The following is a 17,674-nucleotide window of genomic DNA, read 5'->3' as shown; positions in this document are numbered from 1 at the left end:
TTCTGTCCCCACATCCCAGTTCCCTTGTCCCTATCCCCAGAGCTACCTGAGCCCAAAGGTGACAGTCCCCACATTCCTGTCCCCACATCCCCATCCCCAAATTCCTTCCTCCCTCTTCCTGTTCCCAAAGCCACCATACATCCCCAGTCCCACCAAGGTCCACTGTGGGTAACACAGGGTGGCACTGCTGGCATTGGGGACCTCAAGGGACCCCACAGACCCCCTGTGCCCCCTTCCCTCCCCATCTCCAGGGTGTCAGGCCCATGCCTGGGGCACTCACCCCACAGGAGCAGCGTCACCTTCCCGGCCATCCCGGTGTCCCCAGCCATGTGCACTGGCTGTCACTCGCTGCTGTGGCCACTGCTCCCCTGGCTGGCGGCTCTTCGGATGAAGGGGAAGGAAGCGAGGTCACGTCTGTCCTCCCATGTAGGTTGCCCTTGGTGGGGGCAGGGTGGCCACAAACTGGGGACAGGCTGGGGACAAGACTGGGTGGCACATGGTGGGAAATTGGATTCTCACACGTGGGGAGCTCAGGGGGTTTAGGGACCTGAGGATGGGTGTCCGGGGGAATGGGGGATCCCAGGGATGGGGTCCTTAAAATGGGGGGAAATCACTGGAGATTGAGGTACCATGGGAATGGAGGTTCCTTTTGATGTTTATTTACTTGCTACTTCTCCATGTGTTCTTCTCATACAGATCAGATACCCCACCAGTACATTAAATCAACATTAGCTATTTCACAAAATTATCTGAGTTATTCTCACCATTGTCATTTAGTTACACAAATAAAGGCATTAGCTACTTATGCAACAGTTAATGTTAAACCACACAGAAAATTGTCTCTATCTTGATAGTTTTTGAGAGCCTAAATTATAATATAATAATCACACTGAAATATATATTCTACACAGCGATTAGGGTAAAAAGGTGAGAAATAGTAGTGTATCAAAAGCAGTTAAAAATAGATTACAAACTGTATTATATCAAAATAATTGGGGGAAACCAATATATTGAAAGGCAATGAATACAAAGTTATTCATAATGCGGAGAAGGTGTATGGAAGGGTTTATTAGACTTCTTATCCTGCTCTGATTTTGACAGCAATAAATTCAATTCATATCTCTAATTCCGAGGCAGTTTTGCCCATGACAGGATTTGATGAGTGATCTCTCCTGGTCCTTGTCCCAACCCAGGAACCCTTTGCTCAATTTTCTCTCCCCATCCAGGTGTGGAGAGCAGTGAGAGAGCAGCTGTGGTGGGTGCGGGGCATGCGGCCACTGTCCATGCACGACAAGGCAGGGAGGAGGAGGAGGGTCCAGGTCAGGTTGTTGAGCAGATTGATGTGGGATTTGCAGTAGTGCTGGGGCTCTCTCAGTCCCTTGGGCACCGGCACAAAATGATCAATTGCTGCATTTCCAGACTGGTTCCCTCACAGCTGCCTCGGCAGGGGGGGTTTCCAGCCAGCCCTGCTCTGAAAACCATCAAAGGCCCTCACAGAGCCCCTGCTTGGGCTTGCTTTGGAGTTTGTGCTTCTTGCACAGCTGGGCAAACCATAGGTAGGCCTTTTTCCCCCCACAGAATTCTCACGTCTGCAGCAGGATCTTCAAAGACCCAGAACCCCTCAGAATCTGTTTTGGGTCACCCGCAGGCTGCCGACGCCTTGTGGGGGCTGTGCTGGGCTCTGGATCACCCAAAATCTGAGGCTCCCAGGGAAAGAGCTGAGACCCATGGGCCCATCCAGCCACTGCCCATCCCTGACACCTCCATTCCTCTGGAAATCAAATCATGGGTACCATATTTCTTATGTCTCCCCCTCTCTGGAACCCGTATCCCAGTACTCACATTCCCCAGGATCTCCATGGCCCAGGAGCCCTCATTCCCAAGGAACCCTCTGCTGTTCATCCCATCCCTAAAATTCCCTTCCCACAGGACCTTGGTTTTCACAGGACCTCCATTCCCACAGGATCTCCCATTTCCCCAGCATCCCCATCTGATGACCCCAAATCCCTGGAACTCATGTTCCTCTTGCAGTCCCATCCCTGAATCCCCTCAGCTGTGGGGACCCCCATTCCCAGTGACTCCCCCTTCTCAGCACCCCCATTCCCAGGGACCCCATCCCTGGGACCCCCCATTCCCCTGGACACCCATCCCCACCTCCCCAAATCCCCTGAGCCCCCCTACTCCTGGGAACCCCATGTCCCACTGTGTCCCACCCAGCCTTGTCCCATCCTGTCCCCACCCTGTCCACAGCCTGTCCCCAGCTTGTGGCAACCCTAATCCCACCAGGTGACACCTACCCATGACGACAAGACCTGACCTCGCTTCCTTCCCCTTTGCCCAAAGAGCCACCACCCAGGGGACAGCCACCCCTGGCAGTGAGTGACAGCCAGTGCGCATGGCTGGGGACACCAGGATGGCCGGGAAGGTGGCGCTGCTCCTGTGGGGTGAGTGCCCTGGGCACGGGCCTGACACCCTGGGGATGGGGATGGGGAGGGGGCAGAGGGGGCTGTGGGGTCCCCTGAGGTCCCCGATGCCAGCACGGCATGGAGCCCAGTGTGACCAGAGTTTTGGGGTAGCTTTGGGGACAGAAACAGGAGACAGGATTGTGGGGACAGGGAGATGAAGATGTGGGGACAAGGATGTGGCAGAAGGAACCTTGGGGCTGGGGCAGCTGTTGGGACCAGGACAGGAACACAGGAATGCAGGGACAGGGACAAGGGGACAAACACCATGTTGGTCGGCCATGGGGACAGGTGCCATCGGAAATGGCCCATGGGCACAGGGCCATGGGGATGTGGCTGTGGGTCTGGCAGGGGTGACCTGTGCCAGCACAGCGTCTCCATGCCTGACCAAGGGTTGGCTACTGCGTCCCTGTCCTCAAGAAATCTGTGCCACACCATTGCCCCCACTGAGACATTTTGGGAACTGTCCCACACTCCATGCCCCCATGCTGCTGTCCCTGGAGTTTCACCCTCACCCAGCCCTGTCCCTTCTCCCTTCAAGCGCAAACCCTCGGCCTCGCTGGTGAGTCCTCGGGGGATGCCATGGCCCTACCCCACTGTCCCCAGCTACATGGTGGCCCAGGCAGGCTGGTGTCCCCTGGCACCCGCAGGTGCCCAGACCACCCAGATCCTGGTGGAGCCCCCTGGACACCACTGGGTCTGTGGGACCAGGTGACACTGACCTGCCAGGGCTCGGGGACTGCCAGCACCACCACCTGGTCAAAGGACGGGCAGCGCTTGTGGCAGGAGAGACAGGAGCGCGTCACTGTCACCGAGCGTGGCACCTACTGGTGTGACAGACCCAGCACCGGACGCAGCCCCCTCGTGATAGTCTTACAACGTAAGGGGGGTTTGGGTGTCCCCAGGCTGGCACCCATGGGGACTCTGATAGCTCTGGATGGGCTCTGCTCCATGGGTCACGTCCTGTGTGACCAGAGCCTGTCCCCTGCTCTGGGGACATCCCAGAGCATCCCAGAGTGGGGGAAACCGTGTGGTAACTGCGGACCCCTGGTGTGCTGGGTGTGACACAATGCAGGGGTCCTGGTGCCATCAGGTGTGACAGGTCCCCTCTGTCCCCCAGACTGGCTGGTGCTGCAGGTGCCGGGGCGGTCGCTGCTGGAGGGGGACACGGTGACACTGCGCTGCCAGGGCTCGTGGAACAGAACGGTCACCTCAGTGTCCTTCTACCGAGAGGAGAAGGAACTGGGGAGGCTCCGCTATGGCACCGAGCCGTCGTCCCTGCCCCCCCTGCAGCTGAACTACAGCAGCAGCTACAGCTGCGAAAGCCGAGTGAAATTTGGGACATCAGAGAGGTCGTGGCGGTCAGTGCCGGTGAGAGTGACAGTCCATGGTGAGCACTCCACAGCCCCCACCCCGACACCCCCACAGCCCCTCCCCAGGGATTCAGGCTCACAAATCCCCCACCCCTGTCCTTCCCAGAGCTCTTCTCGGTGCCGGTGCTGGAGGATCCCCCCATGGCCACCCAGAGGTCCTCCCTTACTCTCATCTGCCTCAGCACCCCCAGCCCACTGCGGCCCCAAGCCCCCCTCCTGTACGTGTTCTACCGGGATGAGCAGGTGGTGTGGGGCCTGCAGGGGTCCCCACAGCTGGTGGTGCCTGCCGTGGATGTCTTCCACTCGGGGAATTACAGCTGTGAGGTGCAATTCGAGGGTGGGGCCGCGCGGAACAGCAGTGCCCGGCTCCATGTCACAGTGCACAGTGAGTGTGGAGATGGGAACGGGAAGCCCCCAGAGCCTCCTCGTGTCCCCTGCCTGGAGACGCCCAGTCCTTCCTGACACCTGACCTGTGGCACCTAAGATTCCCATATCCTTCCCTGGCTCCCCTACTCCTTTCTCTGGTCCCTCCCCGGATCCCACATGGGTACCCCCATCCTTCCCTGGCACTTTTTCCGTGTCCTGCCATTGCTGACCCGGGTCCCTCCTCAGGTCCCTCCATTCTTGGCTTGTGTCCACCCATCGCTCACTGGGTCCCCAGACCCCTCCCTGCATCCCGCCACCCCTCTCTGAGGGCCCCACTCATTCCCCAGGTCCCACCATCCTCTCCCTGTATCCCTGTACCCTTCCTGGTGTCGCCCCCATCTCTCTTCAGGTGTCCCTTCCCTGAACCCCCTATCCCCCTGTTTCCAAATCCCCACCCATCTCTGCACCCCCTCTCCCTCACTGGGATTCTCCTGCCCCTGTCCGACCACCCAGGTCCCTCACTGTCCCCTGCTGTCCCCCCCTCCTACAGGGGTCCCACCCTCGGGGGTGTCCCTGTCAGCACAGCCCCCCGGGGGATAGGTGGCACTCGGGAAGAGCCTGTTGCTGAGCTCTGTGGTGGCCGAAGGGACAGGTCCCCTGTCCTTCTGGCACCAGGAGGGCTCGGGCGCAGTGCTGGGCACCAGGCTCCACCTGGAGCTGCCCCACGTTGGGGACAATGACAGCGGTCAGTACCGGTGCCAGGTCAGAGATGGGGACAGTGTGGGTGAGAGTGACCCCCTGAATGTCACCGTCCTGGGTGAGCGGGACCCTCGGGCTGGGGGTGACCCCACCCATGGCACCCCCATACCATCTCACCAGGTGCCAGCACCATCTGTGTCCCCACAGTGCCCATGTCCAATGCCACCATCACCACCGGTCCCCTGGCACATCAGGTGCATGAAGGTGATAACGTGACCACCGGTCCCCTGGCACATCAGGTGCATGAAGGTGATAACGTGACCCTGCGCTGCTCGGTGCAGGTGGGCTCAGCCCCTGTCACCTTTACCTGGCTGCACAATGGGCAGGAGGTGGCCCAGGGTCCCCTCCTGGAGCTCAGGGACATCCATGTGGGACATTCGGACACCTACCAGTGCATGGCCACCAACCAGCTGGGACAGGATGGGCGTGTTCTGGGTACTCAGCCCTGAGCTGGCCCTGGAGGTGACACCTAGCTCACCCTGGGTCACAGGTGGGGTCACACAGGGTTACGTCCCTGTCCCGTCCCCAGCAGTGACTGTGAATGTCGGCAGGACCCTGCTGTTCCTGCTTCTGCTCCTGGCTGTCATCGCGGGCTGTCACTGGTGGCAGTGCTGTGGTGGGTGACAATGGGGGTGTCACAAGGTCCTACAGGAACTGGGGGGAAGCCCCACACACTGGGGGGGGGCAGCTGGGGCATCACCCAAAGCCCCTGAGCTGGAGGAAACTGAGCCCCCAGTGACCTTTGCTTGGGGTGCTCACTGCTTTGGGGGCCTTTTGGAAGGTCCCGGGCTGTCCCAGGAAGGGCCTTGAGGAATATTGGGTTGACACTGGGGTCTCCTGGGGGCTTTTTGTGAGGTATTGGAGAGTTGTGCAGGGATGTTGAGAGCTCTTTAGGGATTCTCGATAAGTTTGGAGGCTTCCCTGCATTCCATTCTTGGGGTTTCTTGAGGCTTGAGGGGTGCTCAGGGGCTGTGTGAAGAATCAGGGTCCTGAGGGGGTTCAGGGGTCCTGGGGAGGGGGTTGGAGTACCTGGGTGCTTTAGGTGTTCTCAGGCTCCTCAGGGGTGGCTTGGGGTGCAGGGGCCTGGCAGTCCAGTAGAAATCAGTGTCTGGTGGGGGCTCAGGGCTCCAGTGGGCCTTTAAAGGTCCCAGGTGGGGTTGGGGACCAGGGGACACCCCATGATCACCCCATCCTCTTTTTCTTGCAGCTCTCAGGAAATCCCAGGACAGGTGAGTGGGGAGCTCCAGACATGGCTATCCTTGACCCCCTCCACAGACACCCCTCAGACCCCCCCTTATCCCCACAGGGCCCCCCAGAGCCCCTTTATCCCCTGCAGGTGGGGGAGGGGCTGGACATGAGGGGGCAGGGGGTGAGTATGGGGGATGGGTGGGGACACGGACATGTCACCCATGGGTGTCACCCCAAGCCAGGTGTCTCTTACTGTCCCCCCCAAAGACCCCCAGGTGACCCACGCAGAGCTGCCAGGACCACATGGGCGACTGCAGGACACCAGTGACGTCCAGGGAACGTGCTGTGACTCTGGGGGACACTGGGAGTCCCCATCCCATGGCTCCCGTGGTGGCCCATCCTGCCTGGGGTGATGACCACAAGTCAGGGGGAGCTGCACAGGGCACCCAGTGCTCCCCTTTCTCCCTCCCAGTGCTACCAGTACACCCATGGCTCCCCAGGCTCCTCCTAGTGCCAGGGGGCACAGGACCCTTTCCTCCTTATTTAGTCCAAAATGCAGCTGCTTGGTTAAACTGGCAGAGATGGTGTTTGTTCAGCTTTCTTGGACTTTAGGAATGGGATTCTCTAGTTCTGGGTTGCCACTAAAACCAGGGGCTGCTGCCCCTTTCCTACCACTCCCCATGGAGGCACAAAGATTCCAAAAGTCTAAGAGAAGAAAAATTTCCTGAATCAGCAATGAAAGAACAAAATCAACAGCAACAGCAACAAGGTTCACAGTCCAAATTGTCACACAAGAAATAATTTCCAGGGAAAGCCACCAACAAACAATCCCCGAACACTTCCCCCCCCCACCCCCCAACACGTTTCCTCCACCAGAGGAATCTGGCAGAGCCCTGGACCTTCCTTGCTCTGATGGCCAAAGTGGCCTTCAGGAGGCTCTGGATTCTCTTGTCCCCTGTCCCAAACCCCTTCTCTGCCCTGTTCCCCACACGAGGATCTCACAAAGGCCCTGTGGGGTTTCAAAGCCTCCCCCTTTTCCAGGGCAGTCAGGATAAGGCCATGGCACAGGGTGGGGTGTCAGAGACAGGAAATGTTTGATGTCTGCACACATTTTGGAACAGCTGTGTGTGGCTGGGATGGGTCAGGCTTTGCTTTTGGTGAGACAGGGCCCCACCTGTCCATCAGTCTGTCAGTTATGGCACAGTGGGGACAGTGTGACGCTCTGCCAAAGCCAGCTCCTGAGTGGCCGGGTGACAAGAAGTGCCAGCTGGGGAGAGGGCACTTGGTGGCCGAACTGGCTTAAACGGCAGAGCATGATGTGACAAAGTCCCTGACCCTGTCCCCTGTTGCAGTGTCTGTCCCATCCAGGCAGGAACCCAGGACATGGCAACTCATTTAAATGAGAAATATCTGCCAAGGAAAGTGGGAATATTCCTGGTACTGAAAGGATATGCATGTCTAAAACATTTTTTAGTTGCAGAAATGATGGGGCTTCCACGCAGAAGTGTAGGAAAAGGAATAACAGCTCTTTATGGAGAAATTTATAAACAAGAACAGAACAAACAACACAAACCCAGAACTTTTGCTCCTGCTCAGCACTGTTGGTTTTTGTGGCAGTTACAACCGTGGCCAGCTGGGAACGCTTCAAGGAGCACTCCCAGCCAGCAGGGGGGCTGCAGGGAGAACTCCCGGCCAGCAGGGGGCGCCCCCGTCCAGCTGCATCCCCTCAGGGGCCATGGCAGCCTCGGACGGGAGGGAGGAGCGGAAATCGCTCCTTCTGCAAACTCACGGGCACCAATCGGTGCCAGCATCACCACCGGCAGCGGGCAGAAGCCGCCAAGGCAGCAGGTTGGATCCCAGTGCCCACTGGCAGCGTAGCAGTGTCCTGGGGCCAGACACACACTCTGCACAACACCCACAATGGCTCTCATGATCCCAAATGGAAGGAAGGCAGCGCCTGACCCCAGGCAGGTCTCGGGTCCACAGCAGCACCTCTGGTGTCTTTACACCACAATTCCTGCAAACCCTCAGCTTTTCCCTCAGGTGAGGGGGGCAGGGATGGAGCTCCTTTGGAGACACCTGTAATGCAGACAGGGTCACTCCCCACAGCCCCACCATGGCCTCTGGCAGAGCCCCTGCTCAGCATTTCCACACATTTCCCTCTTATCTGGCAGCCGAACCAGAACCCAAATATTCTTCCTGGGCTGTTCCAAAGGGCTGCAGGCTTGACACAGGAAGGAGGATGGACCCAGTCAGGTTGTTCAGAAGATTCTTGTTGTTTTTGCAGGGTTTTGGGGGCTCTCGCAGACCCTTGCTGCAAGGGACAAAATGATCAATTGCTGCATTTCCGGACTGGTTGCCTCTCAGCCACCCCTCCAGGGGGAGTTTCCAGCCAGCCTTTTTCTGAAAACCATCATAGGCCTTCACAGAGCCACTGCTTGGGCTCTTTTTGGGGGTTTGTGCTTCTTGCAGGTCTGAGCAAACCACAGGCAGGCCTTTTTCCACCCACAGAATTCTCAGCTCTGCAGCAGCTTCACAGACCCAGAGCCCATCAGAATCTGTCTGGGGTGACACCCAGACTGACGGCACCTTGTGGATGCTGTGCTGGGCCCTGAGCCAACGAAAAAATCTGAGGCACCTAGGGAAGGAGCTGAGACTCATGGGTCCACCCAGACACTTCCCTTCCCTGGCACATCCATTCCCTTGGAAATCAAATCATGGGAGTCCCATTCCTTATGTCCCACCTTGCCTGGGACCGCTATCCCAATATTTACATTCCCCAGGATCTCCATGGCCATGCACCCCATTCCCAAGGAAGCCTCTCATGTTCATTTCATCCCCTGAAATCCTCCTTCTCCCAGAACCTTGATTCTCTCAGGACCCCAATTCTTATAAGACCCCCCCCATTCCCCCAGCATCCTCATCCCATGACCCTAAATTCCTGGAGCCCACGTACTCCTGGGTCCCCAATCCCTGAGGTCACCCATTCCTATGGCACCACCATTCCTAGTGGCTCTTCCTCTTCAGCACCCCCATTCCAAGGGCCCCAAATCCCTGGGACCTCCCCATTTCCCTGGATACGCAGACATGGCTCCCCAAACCCTCTGACCTCGCCACCCCTGGGAACCCCATGTCCCACTGTGTCCCACCCAGGCTTGTCCCCATCCTGTCCCCACCCTGCCCCCAGCCTGTCCCCAGCTTATGGCCACCCTGCCCCCACCAGGTGCCACCTACGCATGACGACAAGACCTGACCTCGCTTCCTTCTCCTTTGGCCAAAGAGCCACCACCCAGGGGACAGCAACCCCCAGCAGTGAGTGACAGCCAGTGCACATGGCTGGGGACACCGGGATGGCCGGGAAGGTGGCGCTGCTCCTGTAGGGTCAGTGCCCTGGGCAAGGGCCTGACGACCTGGGGATGGGGAGGGGGCACAGGGGGGCTGTGGGGCCTCTTGATGTTCCCAATGTTGGCAGTGCCCTCCATGTAAAACACAGCAGACCTTGCTGGGGCTCTGACTGATGCAGGAATTTGGGAATGGGGCTGAGGGGAAAGGAATGTGGGGACTGGCACCTTTGGGCTCAGGGAGCTCTGGGCATAAGGACAAGGGAACTGGGATGCAGGGACAGAAGGGGATGAGAACGGTGAGGATGTGGCCATGGGGATGGGATCATGGGGATGGGATCATGAGCTGGTGGGGGTGACCTGGGCCTGCATGGGCTGTGTCCGTGGTGTCCTCATGCCCAGAGTGTCCACAGTGTCCCCATGTTCTGCCTCAGCCCAGGATGGCCTCAGTCTCCCTGTTCCCAAAGTGTCTGTGTCACAGGGATGTGGTGCACAGGTGGCTATGACACAGACATGTCCCTTGCTTCTCCAAATCTTTTGGGAACTAGCCCCACACACTATCCCACAGGATCTGCTGTCTCCATGGGGACAGTTTGGGGACAGCCCCCACACCCTGTGCCCCATGTGTCTCTGTCCCCATGGTGCCACCCCCACCCAGCCCTGTCCCTTCTCCCTTCCAGCTCAGACATCTTTTCTGTGTCCTGCAATCCCTGCCCCGGGTATGTTCCTAGGTCCCCCATTGCTGGCTTGTGTCCCGCCATCCCTCAGTGGGTCCTCTCACCCCTCCCTGGGTCCCTCCACCCCTCTCTGAGGTCCCTGCAAGTTCCCCAGATCCCACCATTTCCTCCGTGGTTCCCTGGGTCCCCTTTCTATTGTCAGACCCCTCCCTCTCCAGGTGTCTCCTCCCTGAACTCCCCATCCCCTGTGGGCTTCCTTTCCAAGCTCCCCCCAGTCTCTGCACTCCTTATTCAATGGTGTCTCCCTGTCTCTCCTCAAACCTCCTCAGGTCCCTCACTGTCCCCTGGTGTCCCCTCCTCTCACAAGGATCCCACGCTCGGGGGTGTCCCTGTCAGAGCAGCCCCCTGGGGGACAGGTGGCGCTCAGGGACCTCCTGGTGCTGAGCTGCACAGTGGCTGTGGGGACAGGTTCCCTGTCCTTCTCCTGGCACTGGGAGGGCTCAGGGGCACCGCTGGGCACTGGCCCCCACCTGGAGCTCGGGCATGATGGGGACAATGACAGTGGCCAGTACCGGTGCGGGGTCAGCGACGGGGACAGCGTGGCCGAGAGTGATCGCCTGAATGTCACCGTCCAGGGTGAGCGGGGCCCTTAGCCTGGGGATGACCTCACCCACAGCACCCCCATTCCCACCTTGCCAGGTGCCAGCACTGTCTGTGTCCCTACAGTGCCCGTGGCCAATGCCACCATCATCTCTGGTCCCCTGGCACATCAGGTGCATGCAGGTGACAAGGTGACCCTGCACTGCTCGGTGCAGGTCGGCCCAGCCCTTGTCACCTTCACCTGGCTGTACAACGGGCAGGAGGTAGCCGGGGATTCCCACCTATGGCTCGGGAACATCGATGTGGGACATTCAGGAACCTACCAATGCATGGCCACCAACCAGCTGAGACAAGACGGGCACCGTGTGTTCCGAGCACTCAGCCCTGAGCTGGCACTGACGGTGAAAACATGGGGACACACAGGCAGAGGTGGGGTCCCACAGGGACACCAGGGAGTGCAGGACCCCTGGGGTGATGGGTTATCCTGATGTGTCCCCCTCTGTTTTTTGCAGTGGCCACAGGGGTCGGTGGGGCCCTTTTATTCCTGCTCCTGCTTGTGGATGTTATTGTGGCCTGGCATTGGTGGCACCGTGTGGGTGGGTGATAATTGGTGAACGGGGGACATGGAGAGATGTAGGAAGGCCCCCAGAGAAGGAGGGCCCTAGGGCAGCACCCACAGCCCCTGACTTGGGAGAGGCTGAACCCCCAATGACCATGCCTCAGAGACCTGGAGAGCTGTTGGAGGGTCCTGCAGGGATGTTGGGGTTCTATCAGAGGTCCCCCTCCCTGCCAGGCTTGGGGTTCTGGGGACTCAGGGTGTTGGTGCAAATAGTGTGGGTCAGGGATACTGGGGGCATCAGGGATACTGGGGGGACCTGGGGAGAATTGTGTGTCTGGTGGTGGTTCAGCATTCCCAAGGGTGCATGGGGGCCCCAGGGTCTCCAGAGTCACTCCTCCAGTTTTCCTTTGCAGATGCCAGGAAGCACCAGGAAAGGTGAGTGCAGGCTTCAGGCATGATATGCATTTTACCCAAACCCCCAGCACCTCCTATCTCCTTCCACACACCCCCTTATTCCCACAGGACCCCCCAAGACCCACTGGCACTCCCAGTGGAGGATCCTCAGGCCATGTACATGGAGCTGCACAGGCAACCGTTGGAACCCAGTGACATCTATGACAATCTACACCAAAAGTTGTGATGCTCTGGGAAGTGGGAGGCACTGGGTGACATTGGGGGTGCTCCCTCCATGGCTCCTGTGGTTCCCCATCCTTCCAAGGGAGGTAGTCATTGGTTTGGGAAGGCTACACAGGGCACCCTCTGCTCCCCATTTCCTCTCCCAGTATCCCCAAGGGCTCCCCCATCCCTTTTCTTGTACCTGCAGGGGATCCCCAGCCCCATCCAATTGCCCAAATACCCTCTGGGACTGCCCTATTCTCTCCCCTACTGTTTGCAGTACACCCAGGGCTTCCCCATTCCCCCTCCCACTATCCCTATTCCATCCCACTGTAAAAGGGGGAGTCGGGGAGGATTCTTGCTGAAAGGTTTCTCAGATGAAAATGAAGATCAAACATGGCAATATTACATCAGAGAACTGTTTATTGAAAAAGGAGGGTAAGTGTTCTTACCAAAGGGGGAGAGAAAGGAGTAGAAACAGGAAAGGATAGAGAGAGAAACAGAAGACAGGGACAGCGTTACCACAAGAAGCCCGGGTGCTCTATGGGCATCAGCTGGGCAGATGGAGTGTGTGTGCTGCATGCCAGGGCAAGCCCACATGGCTTTTGTGAGTGGCTGGGCGTGATTTCCAAGGACGGCACCTGCGTGTCTCTGGCATGGGCGAGCGATGGCTGCAGGCTGGCTGCTGTGGGCTGGCTGCGGGCTGGTGCTGCGGCACTGGTGACTCTGGGCTGGCTGCTGCGGGCTGGGGCTGCGGTGGGCAGGTGCAGCAGGCTCGGTGTTGTGGGCAGCATGGGAAACGTGGCAGAGGCGGTGGGTGGGTGCAGGCAGCATCTGCTCTATCGGGGAGGCAATGAAGGAACGTCCAGGACGAGAAGGAATGAGCTGCCTCGGGGAAGCAGCGAAGCAGGGAAGATAGGATGCAGGCAGGGAAGAAGGACCACGGGGAGGAAAAGGCGAGTGGGGTTAGTATCGGTGATATTTTTGCCCAATGACTGGGAGTAATGATGCATCTGGCTTCATCTTATCAGAAGGCTAATTAAGTACTTTATTATACTGTATTAATCTATATTATATTCCATTACATCTAAACTGAATCTGCCAATCACTCAGCTGCACTACACTGCACACAATCTCATGACTGTCAGCCGACAGTCCCAACACACACACACACCTGGATTCAACTGGTCAGAGAATCAAAACACTCGCACCAGAATCCAATTAGCAATTCCCTTCAGGTAAACAATCTTCCACAATGCATTCCACGTGTGAACAACACAGGAGCAGTAAATGAGATGAGAATTGTTTGGATCATTCTTTGCTTCTCTCACTGCTTCTCCCAGGTTCAGAGAATGTGAGTCCCACAGGGGAGGAGGGCCAAACTGACCCTCTGAGCGAGCCCCTGATCCCTGCAAGAAACCCAAAGCAAAACACTCCTGTTTTGTCACAGTTACCTGCTTTTATATGCAAAGTCTCATCCCACAGCCTGATTTCCCTGGCGTTTTTTCATAGATATTTTTCCTCAGGCATCTGTCCCACCAGCCAGTGGGGGTCACTCATAGCCCGATCACTGAAGCTTTCTCTCCCCTGATTCTTGGTTGTGTGAAGCCTTGACAGGGACTGGGTTTCCAGCACATGTAAAACCCACAGAGGTTTTTTTCACCTCATGTGTAGCATATGTTGTGACATAAATCAAAATCAGATTTGATCCTCTTAAGCCCAGTGTGCTTAGTGGCTCTGCAGTCCCCCTCCCAGTGCTCCCAATGAGGTGGCTTACTGGTGCCCATCCCAGTTCCAAGGAGGCAAAGGACCTGGTTCCCTGCTCCTGGGACAAAAATGCAGCTCTTTGGTTAAACTGGCAGAAATGGTGTTTCTTTGTTCAGCTCTATCAAGGAAGCTGAAAAAGGTGGGAACCTCCCTTGGAATGGAAAACCCAATCCCCTTCTCTCTGAACTATTATAATTTTGAAACACAGGGCTTTTACGTAAAGATGTGGGAACAGGAATAAGAGTTCTTTACTGGCATATATTGACAGAAACAAGTTAATGGAAGTTGACTTTTACTGGATATTATATGAATTGATATTATATTATTGATTATACTGTTGAATAAATATTGTGATGTTGTTCAGATAGTGAAAAGTATTGTGGAGTGGCTGATGTTGTGGTGGCCATCCAAGGGTGGGGCCCAGCCATGGCCCAGCCCCACTGCACAGGGATGGCCACTGCCCAGCCCTGCTCTGGCCAGCCCCAAGCGGCCAGCCATGACTTGAAGGTCCCCCCTGCCCCCTTGGCTTTGATTCTGGCAGCTTTAGAGCTGCTGCAGGGGTGAGAATTCTGTGGGAGAAAAAAAACTGCCTGTGGTTTACTCGGCACTTCAAGAAGCACAAAACCCAAAGGGAGTCCAAGCAGTGGATCTGTGAGGGCCTTTGATGGTTTTCAGAGCAGGGCTGGCTGAAAATTGCCCCGACAGGGGCAGCTGTGTGAGAACCAGTCCAGAAAGGCAGCAATTGATCATTTTGTCCCTTGCAGCAAGGGTCTGAGATAGCCCCAAAAACCTGGAATATTGCGCAACAATCTGCTCAACAACCTGACCGGTTCCCTCCTCCTTCCTGCCTCAAACCTGCAGCCCTTTAGAATGGCCTGGGAAGAGTGTTTGGATTCTGGCCGTGGCTGCCAGACAAGAGGGAAAAGTGTGGAAATATCAAGCTGTGGCTCTGTCTGCAGCTGTGGTGGGTGTGTGGGGAGTGATCCTGTGTGGATTCCAGGCGTCCCCAAAGCTGCTCCATCCCTGCCCTCCTCACCTGAGCGAGAGGCTGAGCGTTTGCAGGAATTGTGGTGTAAAGCCACCAGAGGTGCTGCTGTGGACCCGAGATGAGCCTGAGATCAGGCGCTGCCTTCCTTCCATTTAGGATCATGGACAGCGCTCGTGAGTGTTGGGTAGGGTGTGTGCCAGACCCCGGGACACTGCTATGCTGCCAGTGGGCACTGGGATCCAACCTGCTGCCTTGGTGGCTTCTGCCCGCTGCTGGTGGTGGTGCCGGGACCGATTGGTGCCCGTGAGTTTGGAAAAGGAGCGATTTCCGCTCCTCCCTCCCATCCGAGGACGCCATGACCCCGGAAGGGATGTAGCTGGACCGGGGCGCCCCCTGCTGGCCGAGGGTGCTTCCTGCAGCGCCCCCTGCTGGCCGCACTTATTACTGCCACAAAAAGCAACAGGGCTGAGCGGCAGGGAAAGTTCTGGGTTTGTGTTGTTGGTCCTGTTCTGGTTTATCAATTTCCCGGGAAAGAGCTGTTATTCCTTTTCCTTCACTTTGGCCTGGAAGCCAGAACATATTTGAAGTTTAAAAAAGTTTCTGAGATGGGTCTCTTTCTATTCCAAGATTTTTTCCCAGTTTCCTTGGCAGATATTTCTCATTTAAATGAGTTGCCACGTCCTGTGTTCCTGCCTGGATGGGACAGACACCCCATGAGCAGATAGGGTCAGGGACTTGGCTACCTCACGCTCCTCCTTTTAAGCCAGTTGGGTCAAGAAGGGTCCTCTCCCCAGCTGGCATTTCTGGTCACCCGGCCACTCAGGAGCTGGCTTTGTCAAAGTGTCACACTTTCCCCAGTGTGCCATGGCTGACAGATGATGGACAGACAGGTCCCTGTCTCACCAAAGGCAAGGCCTGACCCACCCCAGCCACACACAGCTGTTCCAAAATGTCTCCAGACTTCAAATTTTTCCTGTCTCTGACACCCCACCCTGTGCCATGGCCTGATTCTGACTGCCCTGGGAAAGGGGGAGGCTCAGGGACCTCCTCAGCGCCTTTGTGAGATTCTCATGTGGGGAACCTGGCAGAGAAGGGGTTTGGACAGTGGACAAGAGAATCCAGAGCCTCCTGAAGGCCACTTTGGCCATCAGAGCAAGGAAGGTCCAGGGCTCTGCCAGATTCCTCTGGTGGAGGAAACGTAATGGGGGGGGGGGGGGGGGGGGGGAAGTTTTCGGGGATTGTTCTTTGTTGGTGGTTTTCCCTGGAAATCGTTCCTTGTGTGACAATTTGGGCTCTAAACCTTGTTGCTGTTGCTGTTGATTTTGTTCTTTCATTGCTGATTCTGGAAATTTTTCTTTCCTCAGACTTTTGGAATATTTGTGCCTCCATGGGGAGTGGTAGGAAAGGGGCAGCAGCCCCTGGTTTTAGTGGCAACCCAGAACTGGAGAATCCCATTCCTAAAGCCCCACAAAGCTGAACAAACACCATCGCTGCCAGTTTAACCAAAAAGTTGCCTTTTGGACTAAATAAGAAGGAAATGGGTCCAGCGTCCCCTGGCACTAGGAGGAGCCTGGGAAGCCATGGGTGTACTGGGAGCACTGGGACGGGGAAAGGGCTACCCTAGGTGCCCTGTGCAGCCCCCCTGACTTGTGGTCATCACCCCAGGCAGGATGGGCCACCATGGGAGCCATGGGATGGGGACGCCCAGTGTCCCCCAGTGTCACAGCACGTTCCCATGGGTGTCACAGGTGTCCTGCAGTCTCCCATGTGGTCCTGGCAGCTCTGCGTGGGTCACCTGGGGATCCTTGGAAGGGACAGTAAGAGACACCTGGTTTGGGGTGACACCCATGGGTGACATGTCCATGTCCCCACACATCCCCAATGCCTACCCCCTGCCCCCTCATGTCCAGCCCCTCCCCCACCTGCAGGGGATAAGGGGGTTCTGGGGGGCCCTGTGGGGATAAGGGGGGTTGTGAGGGGTGTCTGGGTAGGGAGTCAGGCAGAGTCATGGCTGGAACTCCCCACTCACCTGTCCTGGGATTTCCTGAGAGCTGCAAGAAAAAGAGGATGGGGTGATCATGGGGTGTCCCCTGGGCCCCAACACCACCTGGGACCTTTAAAGGCCCACTGGAGCCCTGAGCCCCCACCAGACACTGATTTCTACTGGACTGCCAGGCCCCTGCACCCCAAAGCACCCCTGAGGAGCCCCAGAACACCTGAGGTCCCCAGGTACTCCAACCCCCTCCCCAGGAAACATAAACCCCTGAGCACCCCTCAAGCCTCAAGGAACCCCAAGAATGGAATGCAGGTAAGCCTCCAAACTGCTTCAGGGTCCCTGAAGAGCTCTCAACATCCCTGCACAACTCTCCAACACATGCCTAAAAGCCCCCAGGAGATCCTAGTGACACCCCAATATTCTTCAAGGCCCTTCCTGGGACAGCCCAGGACCTTCCAAAAGGCCCCCAAAGTTGTGAGCACCCCAAGCAAAGGTCACTGGGGGCTCAGTTTCCTCCAGCTCAGGGGCTTTGGGTGATGCCACAGCTGCTCCCCCACTGTGTGGGGCTTTCCCCCAGTTCCTGTAGGCCCTCGTCCACCTCCTTTGTCACCCGCCCTGGTAGTACCACCAGAGACAGCCCCCGATGACAGCCAGGAGCAGGAGCAGGAACAGGAGGGTCCTGCCGACATTCACAGCCACTGCTGGGGACAGAGGGGACACATTGGGGTCCTCCTGAACTGCAGGAGTTCTGAACACCCTGGTGACCCCATGTGACCCCACCTGTGACCCAGGGTGAGCCAGGTGTCACCTCCAGGGCCAGCTCAGGGCTGAGTGCCCGGAACACGTGGTGCCTGTCCTGTCCCAGCTGGTTGGTGGCCACACACTGGTAGGTGCCCGAATGTCGCACATCGATGTCCCTGAGCTGCAGGAGGGGACCCTGGGCCACCTCTTGCCTGTTGTGCAGCCAGGTGAAGGTGACAGGA

General features: G+C 57.4%; 1 pseudogene; it reads left to right on the top strand.

The window, feature by feature from the left end:
• Nucleotides 1-17,277, top strand: part of LOC128948120 (Fc receptor-like protein 4) — a 93,237-nt pseudogene extending 75,960 nt beyond the window's left edge.
• Nucleotides 17,278-17,674: the final 397 nt, after the last annotated feature.

This window comes from Melozone crissalis, unplaced genomic scaffold (assembly GCF_028551555.1).
Source record: "Melozone crissalis strain CALT ecotype California unplaced genomic scaffold, PUWL_Pcris_2 ptg000114l_1, whole genome shotgun sequence".
In the NCBI taxonomy this organism is placed as follows: domain Eukaryota; kingdom Metazoa; phylum Chordata; class Aves; order Passeriformes; family Passerellidae; genus Melozone; species Melozone crissalis.
The sequence above is the reverse complement of the archived record's forward strand: the minus strand, read 5'-3'. Positions and strand labels throughout refer to the sequence as shown.